The following is an 11,504-nucleotide window of genomic DNA, read 5'->3' as shown; positions in this document are numbered from 1 at the left end:
TGAAAAAAATAAAGAGGATAACTAAATTATTGTAATTGGATATACCAACAGTAAAATTTTGGTGACTAAGTTTATCTCAACCTTTCTTATTGTGCCTAGGTATGTGAAATCATAGGTACCCAGAGTAACCTGAGTGAGTTAGGCTTCCAAGTGTTAGAATGGGTAGTTAGGCAAGCATGAGCAGAGAAGAGAGCCTCCCGCAACCTAACCTGCACCCCCACATCCCCACTTCCCCACCCCCAACCAAGAATTGTCAGGCAACCATCAGCTGATTGTCAGGTGGTTGTTTAATTGTCTCTCTAAAATAATAACTGGTAGCAGCCAGCACCAGAGAAGGGCAGACTCCCAATAGATAGAAAACACCTGAAACTGATGATCAGTGGCTTCCAGATAAGATCTCCCAAGTTGGGTGAGTGGGCTCAAGCATGAACACGAAAAGGCAAAATGATGGAGTTTAACTGGTATATGACTTCAAAAGCAAATGCAACACAAAAATAAATAAATGGGATGTAATTGAACTAAAAAGTTTCTGCACAGCAAGAGAAATAATAAATAGACAACCCACAGAATGGGAGAAATAATTTGCAAACTACACATCCAATAAAGAATTTGTATCCAGAATCTAAAAGGAACTCGAACAAATCACCTAGAAAAAAATAAATAACCCCATTGAAAAGTGGGCAAAAGACATGGATAGACATTTATTTTTAAAAAGATATACAAAGGGACAACAAACATGAAAAAATGCTCAACATCACTAATCATCAGGGGAATGCAAACCGAAACCACCAAAAGATACAACCTTATTCCTGCAAGAATGTTCATTGTTAAAAAGTCCAAAAAAAGCTGGGCACAGTGGCTCACGCCTGTAATCCTAGCACTTTGGGAGGCCGAGGAGGGCAGATCAAGAGGTCAGGAGATAGAGATCATCCTGGCCAACATGGTTAAACCTATAAAGGTACACAACATTAACCGGGCATGGTGATGCACACCTGTATTCCCAGCTATTCGGGAGGCTGAGACAGGGGAACTGCTTGAACCCGGGAGGCAGAGGTTGCAGTGAGTGAGATCACGCCACTACACTCCAGCCTGGCAACAGAGCAAGACTCCATCTCAAAAAAAGAAAAAAAGAAAAAGGTCAAAAAGCAATAGATATTGGTGTGGATGTGAAGAAAAAGGAACGCTTACACAATGCTGGTGAGAATGTAAAGTAGTACGACCTCTATGGAAAACAGTATGGAGATTCCTTAAAGAGCTAAAAGTTGATCTGCCATTTGATCCAGCAATCTCATTTGATAAAGTAGTACAACCTCTATGGAAAACAGTATGGAGATTCCTTAAAGAGCTAAAAGTTCATCTGCCATTTGATCCAGCAATCTCACTTGAATATCTAACCAAAGGAAGAGAAGTCATTATATAAAAAACACACTTGAATGCATATGTTTATAGCAGTACAATTCACAATTGCAAAGATGTGAAGCCAACCTAAGTCCACATCAACTAATGAGAGGATAAAGAAAATACGGTATTTATCCACTATGGAATACAACTAAGCTATTAAAAGGAACAAAACAAAGTCTTTGCAGCAACTTGGATGGAGCTGCAGGCCATTATTCTAAGTGAAGTAACACAGGAGTGGAAAACTAAAAGCTTTTATGTTCTCACTTATAAGTGGGAGCTAAGCTATGAGTTATGCAAAGGCATACAGAGTGATATAATGGACTTTAGAGATTCAGAAGGGAGAGGGTGAGAGGGGACCAGGAATAAAAAACTATACATTAGATATAATGTACACTTCTTGGGTGACAGGTACACTAAAATCTTAGAATTCACCCACTATGTAATTCATCAGTGTAGCCAAAAACCACTTGTACCCAAAAATCTTGAAATAAAAAAATGATAATAATAAATTTTTAAGAAAGAAAATAGCTAGTGTGGTGGCTCAGCTTGTAATCCCAGCACTTCGGGAGGCCGAGGCAGGCAGATCACATGAGGTCAGGAGTTCAAGATAAGAGTGGACAACATGGTGAACCATATCTCTACAAAAATACAAAAATTAGCTGGGCATGATGGCAGATGCCTGTAATCCCAGATACTCTGAAGGGTGAGGCAGGAGAATTGCTTGAACCTGGGAGGCAGTGGTTGCAGTGAGCCAGGATGGTGCCACTGCACTCCAGCCTGGGAGACAGAGCAAAACTCTGTCTCAAAAAAAAAAAGAAATAGGAATGCTCTTATAATATTGGTATGAGTGTAAATTAGTTCAACCATTGTGGAAGATAGTGTGGCGATTCCTCAAGGATCTAGAACTAGAAATATCATTTGACCCAGAAATCCCATTACTGGATATATGCCCAGAGGATTATAAATCATTCTATTATAAAGACAAATGCACTTGTATGTTTATTGTGGCACTATTCACAATAGCAAAGACTTGGATACAACCCAAATGCCCATCAATGATAGACTGCATAAAGAAAATGTGACATATATATACCATGGAATACTGTGCAGCCATAAAAAACGATGAGTTCATGTTCTTTGCAGGGACATGGATGAAGCTGGAAACCATCATTCTCAGCAAACTAACACAAGAACAGAAAACCAAACACCACATGTTCTCACTCATAAGTGGGATTTGAACAATGAGAACACATGAACACAGGGAGGGGAATATCATTCATGGTGGGGGACAGCATTAGGGGAAATACCTAAAGTAGATGACAGGGTGATGTATGCAGTGAACCACCATGACATATGTGTAACTATGTAACAAACCTGCACGTTCTACACATGTACCCAAGAAATTTAAGTTGGAAGACACACTGTGTTTTAAAATGTGAGGACGTAAGATTTGGGAGGGACAGGGCAGAATAACATGATTTGACTGTATCTCCACCCAAATCTTACTTCAAATTGTAGCTTCCATAATCCCCATGTGTCATGGAAGGTACCCAGTGGGAGGTAATTGAATCATGGTGGCAGGTTTTTCCCATGCTGTTCTTGTGATAGTGAATACATTTCACCAGATCTGATGGTTGTATAAAGGGCAGTTCCTTTGTACTTTTCTCTTGCCTGCCACCATGTAAGATGTGCCTTTGCTCCTCCTCCTTCTGCCATGATTGTGAGGTCTCCCAGCCACGTGGAACTAACAGTTCATTAAACCTCTTTTTCTTTATAAATTACCCAGTCTTGGGTATTTTTTCATAGCAGTATGAAAATGGACTAATACACCTAGCAATACAACACTTAGTAATTTTTAACTGTAAGTATTAACTAGAAGTCTAGAATACTTCTAGAATACTTCTAGACTTCTAGTTAATAATTGACCAAAGCACGAAGTGTTAATGAACATATTTTGCCAGTTCACTACTTTCGTATTTGGCCCTTTCTCGATTCTAAGACTTCTGAAAAAATAAATAAGCATGTAAGCCCATAGATCAAGATGTTTAGGAGATTCTAATAGCTGCCACTGGCAAAATGCTGCCAGAGTAGGATTTGTCTTCCAGACTATATGCAAACATAGACCTAGACCCTTTGGTACCTCATCATTATAAATACCATAATACAGTAATCCAATAGATGCTTAAATGTGACTATTTTTAAGATATAATGTACTGGGCCTCTTCGATAGCTTTAAAATCTCACACATCTGTAGTACACATTGACCTGTCAATATATGTAAGTTTAGGAGCTGAATAACCTAAAATAGGTAATGTACTACTTTACAACCAAATATGAGCTAGGGTCACTGTGACCAATAATCTGAGGTAAATTGTTTTTTCATCTCTAATAAATGAAGGCATCAAAATGTAATATTTACTTGTCAAAAACATTTATGATTATTACAAGTACATTGTATTATATATTTATACCTGGAAATTTGCCTCTGCAAAGCTCATGTTATTACCACCTACACATTTTTCTTTCTCACCTTTCCTTGGAATATATATTTAAAACTTAATTTAGTCTGTAGAAATACCCACAAATATGGCCAAAGTGTTATACAGATAAGATTTATTAACAAGCTAAGATCCAGATGCAGATGCAGATAAGACTTATTCACAAGCTAAGATTTTAAGTTAGCAAATGATCAGTGTCCCAGCTGGAAAACAGAAAGTCAAAATACAGTATGACCTCTGTACTCTTCCATATTCATATGTAAAACTTTTTTCATGTAAATGTAACAAAAGACATTGTAGCAAAATCAAAGATTTTTTGGCATTTTAGTACATATTGAATTTAGATGTTAGCCTTACAAATGAGTCCCATCTAGCATGTATTTTAGTGCCAAGATTTACAGCATAAAGAGTAGGCACATACGTACAAATCACAAATGGCCTAAGTGCCACTAAGAAATGAGGAAAAAAATAATGCACCTACAGAGATAAAAGAGAGAAAATGAATAGGAAAAGGAACTATTTGGTTTCTTCTTCGGAATAAAATGCTTCCTAAGCGCTTTTTATTATATAATACTATTATATTACAACTTATAATATATAATTATACTATATTACTAATATACTTTCATATTAAAATTAAATTATCTTAATAAAAAAAGGCAATTACTTTTGCATCAACACAATTAATACTTTACCTACTGTTTTGGGTTTTTTCTTTTTTTTCGAGATGGAGTCTTACTCTGTCACCCAGGCTGGAGTGCAACGTTGTGACCTTGGCTCACTGCAACCTCCACCTCTTGAGTTCAAGTGATTCTCAGAATCCCAAGTAGCTGGGACTACAGGCACGTGCCACCACACCCAGCTAATTTTTTATTTTTAGTAGAAACAGGGTTTCACCAGGTTGGTCAGGCTGGTCTCAAACTCGTGACCTCAGGTGACCTGCCCGCCTCGGCCTCCCAAAGTGCTGAGATTACAGGAATGAGCCACCGTGCCTGGCTACATACTGTTTTTTCATTTCAAAATGCAAATAAATGTATACTGTTACACTAGATCACCATGTCATATTCTTAAAAAATAGATGGAATCACAGAGAGTTACTACCAAAAATGTATCATCTGTAAGACAAAAATGTTGGTAAGCTATGTTCACATTACCAAACTATTTATTTCTAGAATTTTATAGAAAATTTTAAATCACAGAAAGATATTTGTAGTGTCAAACGTAAATAAACTTATGTCGATTTGAGTTTCTAAATTACTGTTGCATATTTTATTTTATTCAACAAACATTGTCATATAGACCTTAAACTGTGTTTAATGTCCACAGAAAGGAAAAGAACGTAAACTTGTGAAAGACAGCCTTTAAAAAAATCCGAAATACAAATACAGTTATAGTTAAAATGATGATAAAGTTTGCAAAATGTGGTGCGGGAGGTTGTGGAAGAGTGAAGATACTATTATTTGTCCCCCAGCTTCTAAATCCCCCATCAACATTTTCCTGTTCTTTCTCTGTCTTACAAACACTTACATCATAAAATGGTGAGATCTGGCATCTTTTATAAAAAGATTATAATAATTTTTTGTCTATTTGCATTTCCTCTTTTATAAACCCCAGTTCATACATTTTTCCCATGTTTGCTTTTTCTTTTCCATTTGTAGTTCTCCATTTTACATTACAGTTATAAAGCTTACCTCTCATATATGTTTCAAACATGTTCTCTATTTTTTTAAAAAAACTTATTTACGGTATTTTTTGCCTTTGTGTAAATTTGTACTATTAAAGAAGTAGATCCTACGATGTTTTTCCATTATGATTTCTTGGTATTGTTTGTCTTTTTAAAGAAGTTTTTCTTTAAGCTAACATTATTTTTCACATTTTTTTACATTTTATTTTAATATTAAAATCCCTAATGGATTGCTCTTTTTCATCTTTGAATGTGGCATTTGAGGGAATATCACTCTTTTCTTGCTAAATGGAGATCTAATTATTATTGTCAAATCATTTATTAAATAAGCTATACTTTCTCTGCTGAGCAAATTCAAGGAAATGCGATTGAAAATAGCACAGAACTCTTATTCTTTTCATATAGCAAATTAAAAACTTTTTTGAAAGAGTTATCATGCACAGGAAAATGAGGCGGAGAAGTGATGGGATTGTATATTGCGGTATGCAATGTTTCTGTCATTCCACTTTTGGAAATCCGTTCTGCAGAAATAGATGTTGTTATCCAAGCAGTTACAGACTAAGCATGATTTAGATATACATGCTGACCTAGAGGGATGTCCATAGTTCATAGTTAAATGATTACAGCAGTAAGTCAAGATATGTATATAATGATGATCCTATATTTGTGAGTAAAAGTTATGGGGAGCATATGTATATAATTACATAAATCATGTATGTTTTACGTGAGTATAGCAAGAAATGTAAAAAGTTATGCACAAAATTGACTTTTTATACACTCTTCTGTTACTTGGCTTGGAAAACGTAATGTTTTCATTTTTGAATTTTAAAATGTGTGAGTGTTAAGTGTGTAGATGTGTATGTTATAGACAACTAATGTTCTACGATTTCCAGAGAGAGAGAAATGTGAAGAACACGGGGCTTGATCAGAATTTGAAGGATGGTTGTGGAAGAACTGGATAAACAAAAAGGGACTTTCCAGGCCAATGCCAAGGCAGAAGGAAAACATTATCCAGAATCATTTAGACGTACTTCTAATGCTCCAAGCCAATTATAACTGCATATTTGAAAACTCAAAATGTAGATCTGTGTCTGTGCATGCATAAACAAACAATATTATTACTACTGCACCAAACAAATCCTGCATTAAACATAATTGTCATTGCTATCAGGAATGTATAGACAAGATAATTAGAAAACTCAAAGAATCTTATATTTATTACTAAGCATTAAATCTCCTTATAATTTTCCATGTAAAAGTGACTGAATTATAGCCCACAACAACCCAAATAAATGAAGGACTTTTACCTTGGCATTCACCAACATCACTGTTCATTGTTGCTTCCAAAAGATCATCAGATTTTTTAAAAATTACATATTGAGTAGCCAGTATGAATAAAGTACCTCAAATGCATAAGCTGGAGTTTCTTGTTCATCAGAGAAGCAGAATTATAAATAAAAGGATCTTGGTTTACGTAAGTTTTAATCCTTTGGTTAAGTTTCTTTGGCTCTGATGGTTGCATAAAACAGGTTATAATCTTGGAAACAGGTTCTAAGATTACTGTAGTCACTTGGAACCAGAGGCTCCTCCTTGCTGTTTTTTTGTTTGTTGTTTTTTTAAACAGTTAACTCTTATGTGGCCCTGGATCCAATATCCTGTTGAAAAACCTCAGTAATGGCTGAGCCTCAATTTTCTCAGGTTTTTTATTTGGTGATTAAGATGGCTTTAACCAGTGTCTTGTAAATCAAAGATAGCATGTTAATTTATTCATTGAGTAAACTGACGCACATGTATTTGAGCATGAGTTCAATTTTCAGTGTAGCTGGATAATCTAAGAAAAAATGACACCAAAATGAGAATAAACTTGGAAGCAGAGTTGATGTAGACAAGAATATTTATTTCTATGGGATGCCACTGACATTTTTGAACAGCAGACTGAGATGCAAAAACCAGTGTCTACAGATTATTCTATCAGTAACTTTCTAGCTGGATTGGATAAATAAAAGATTAGGGGCTATGTAGAGTAATTAGGTGGTCATATCCAGGTGTAATTTGAAATGGAGTGACTACAATAGTTGGATTGATTTTATCTTAAATTCCAGGATACATGTGCAGGACTAGCAGATTTGTAACACAGGTAAACATGTGCCATGATGATTTGCTGCACCTACCAATCCATCACCTAGGTATTAAGCCCCACATGCGTTAGTTATTTATCCTGATGCTCTCCTTCCTCCCGTTCCTGACAGGCCCCACTGTGTGTTGTTCCTCTCCCTGTGTCCATGTATTCTCATTGTTCAGCTCCCACTATAAGTGAGAATATGTGGTGTTTGGTTTTCTGTTTCTGCATTAGTTTTCTGAGGATAATGGTTTTCAGCTCCACCCATGCTCTTGTGTGCCTGAGAATATTATTTTTATATTATGCTCTTATTTCTAAGAATAATTTGGCTCGCATTAAATTTAGTATCTTTTCCTGCAAATTTTGAAAATATTGCTTCATTAATTCCTGACCCCAGTGTTGCAATTAAGTAAACTGAGATTGATATTTTCTTGTCCTTTTGCATGTGAATTTTTCATTCTCTTGGGAAGTTTTTATGCATTTTCTTGTCTTTGTTAGTCTTGAATTTCACTATAGTATTTGTGCATGTGTTTATCAAAATTTCTTTTTTTAACATTCTATAAGCTCTTTCAATATGAAGACTTGCAAAATATTTTAATTCTAGGAAGTTAGCGCTTTTCCATTATCCTCCTCATCTCTTGGCTCCTCTTTTATATTTTTCTACTTTTTGTCCTTGGCTTCTTCCTTTTGGAGGATTTTCTCTGTCTGATATTCCCTTTCAATACCTCATTCCTCAAGCATTATCCTATCTGCTACTCATCCCATGTGCTGTGTTGATCATTATTTTTTATACATAGTAGCCTCTCCTTTTTAGTGATTTATTGCTCTTGTCTAATATTGTTAATAATTATTCTTTTTCTTTTTCATTATGTTTTTTACTTTAAATTTTTTTAACTGTTCTCATATTGATTTTGTTTGTATCTGTAACCTAATCTGTTATTTTTCTATTCAGATGGCTGTGCTCTCAAATGTCTTGTTATCTGAGCCTAGGAGCTTATTTTACTTTGAAAATATTGGCTAATCTGTCAGGCAATGCTAGGAAGGAAGACCAGACCTCATTTTCTGTCAGTTACAATAAAATCAGGAAAGGGAATTAATGGACCTTTGGATATAGAATCTTAGGCGCACACACACACACACACACACATACACACACACACAAGATAATAAATCACTCACTCTCCCAAAACAACTCTACAGGACAAGTTTATATTTCTATTATTTTTTCCCCACGTATAAACATTATATCATTAGGAGGATTCTTTTTTTTAATGTTGTAATCCCCCAAACTTGAGAACAGAGCTAGCTTCATGGGTATGTGTCATCTGCTCATGCTTGCTGAGGGTGTCTTGCTTAATTTAATTGTTTGCAGACTGTTCTTGCTTAGCTTTTGTTCTTGATTTTATTTTTTGAAGAGACAGAGCATTGGACAGGCTAAAGGGCACTGACTATTCACAGGAGCGATCCCACTGCTGATGAACACAGGAGTTTTAAACAAAGGGCCCCACATTTTTATTCTGCGCTGGGCATACTCATCACAAATGAAGGTGTCAACCAAGAAAAAAATAAGTCATTGAGTTCAGGAAACAAGGGATCTTACTCAAATAAATAAAATTTCTGAAATGAGAATGAAAAGAAATTACCATGCAGCAAAAATGGGGACCAACAGTTTAATTGGATCGGGAGGATAAATGGCTCTCAAAAGGAAATTTCCAAGTAAAAATCAATATTAATATTTATTGAATGTGTTAAGCTGGAAAGTTGACTGTTTGAACTTAGTGATTGGGAATGTTGAGTGTTTTAACCTTATGACGTAAGCTCCATGAATGCAATAAGTAGCACACAGTTGTACTCAATGTATTCTTTTTCTATATTCCTGATATGACTTCACTTTCTCGGGCAGATTTGGGAAAAAAATTAGTAATAGAAACAAAGAAAACTAAGCAAAGAGAAAAAGCAAGACATTACAAGAAAAACAAAAAATTGTATAACAAATATAATTATACTACAATATGTGAATCAGCTATGAATAATATTTACATAGTCATTATTATATAAACTGAATACCGATTTAATCAAAATTATAAGGACTATATTGAGATGTTTTCAAAAGGAGTAATAAATAAATAAAGCTTTCTTTAAAAAAAGAAAGCTTTTTTTAAAGTTACATCTTTCATTGTAGATTTAAAAAATTACATCTTTTGTAGTATTTGTGTATGTGTTTATCAATATCTCTCTTTTTAACATTCTATAAGCTCTTTCAATATGAAGACTTGCAAAATAGTTTAATTCTAGGAGGTTAGACTTTTCCATTATCCTCCTTATCTCTTGGCTGTTACTTAGATTTTCTTTTAAAAAGAGGCAATGCCAGAAAAAACTGAAAAATATTGAAAATAACTGCCTTAAAAGAAGGGAATTTGGAAATTGATAAAAGTGACAAAGAGGATTATTCTTTTTGTTGTAAATCTTATAAAACTATTTGCATGCAATTTGTTAAAAGCCAATTTAAAATAAAATATAAAAAATTAAACCTATATAGAACTAATATACTCAATGACAAACATTTTGTAGAAGGTGGGATTCAGTGGACATCAAGAAGTTAAATCATGGAGTTTCCTGAACTGTTTAGGAGAATAATCAAAACACTGACAAACTTTAGGTCTGGTTAGAAAAATATAATGTACATATGTATTAAAATGTAAGTATAATCAATAGAATTGCAGAAATAGAACACTGGCCTTTGCTTCCAGCAATAGTTCACAGGAGAGTTCTGTGAGATTTTCCCACTAAAGAACACAGATTTTGTAAAGAAAACACACTTTTACAACACACCATTGGTCTCTATTGAGGTAGAGGAGGTCTAAAAATATCCTAAAACTTCATATCCTCATTCCCACACCTGACCTGCACCTGGGTTGCTCTGAAGGATGAAGACAAAAGCAATACTAGTATTTAGACACTACACCTTAGGCCAGAGGCAACAAAGGGAAGCTAAACATGAGACGTCTGCACTGAGCAAAAGTCTAGAGAAAAGATTCCATGTCAGTGGTGTCCCTGGATAACAGCAGAAGCAGAAGAAAATCCTTCCTGTCTGGAGAAAAATGTTTCTCAATTTAGGTACATGATTAATATCAAATAATTAGCTCCAAAAACAATGGAAAGAAACAAATCTTTTGAGAGAAAAGAAATAGCCATCAGATTACTGAGAACTGCAGATGTTAGAAACCTCAGGCACAGAATACTGAACAGTCATGGTATCAGTCTGTTTTTATACTGCTGATAAAGACATACCTGAGACTGGGTAATTTATTCAAAAAAAGAGGTTTAATGAACTCGCAGTTACACGTGGCTGGGAAGGCCTCACAATCATGACGAAAGGCAAAAGGCACGTCTTAGATGGCGACAGACGAGAGAATGAGAGCCAAGTGAAAGGGAAAACCTCTTATAAAACCATCAGATCTTGTGAGACTTATTCACTACCATGAAAACAGCATGGCAGAAACTGTCCCCATGAATTAATGATCTCCCACTAGGTTCTTTCCACAACACATGGGAATTATGGGAGCTATAATTCAAGATGAGATTTGGATGGGGACACAGCCAAACCATATCAGTCATGTGTAAAAACGTAAGAGATAAGGGAGTTTCTGCTACTAGTAGTGATGGTCTAGAACAGGGGATTAGCAAATTACCACCTGTAGACCAAATCTGGCTCATGTTCTATGTTTGTATGACCTGTGAACTAATACTAGTTTTTATATTTTTTAATTATTGAAAAAAAATTAAGAAAATTTAGTAGCAC

The 11,504-nt window shown here is 35.1% G+C and overlaps 1 protein-coding gene across 1 annotated transcript in view; it reads right to left on the bottom strand.

The window, feature by feature from the left end:
- The window catches only part of SLCO1A2 (solute carrier organic anion transporter family member 1A2), a 103,079-nt gene extending 96,100 nt beyond the window's left edge, over window positions 1-6,979 (bottom strand). The window contains exon 1 of the mRNA XM_035256121.3: window positions 6,891-6,979. The gene's annotated coding sequence lies outside the window, so the exon portion shown is untranslated. The remainder of the gene's footprint in view (window positions 1-6,890) is intronic.
- Between the last annotated feature and the right edge of the window lie 4,525 nt (window positions 6,980-11,504).

The sequence above is a fragment of the Callithrix jacchus genome, chromosome 9, assembly GCF_049354715.1.
Source record: "Callithrix jacchus isolate 240 chromosome 9, calJac240_pri, whole genome shotgun sequence".
NCBI lineage: Eukaryota > Metazoa > Chordata > Mammalia > Primates > Cebidae > Callithrix > Callithrix jacchus.
This window is presented reverse-complemented; position numbering and strand designations above follow the sequence as displayed.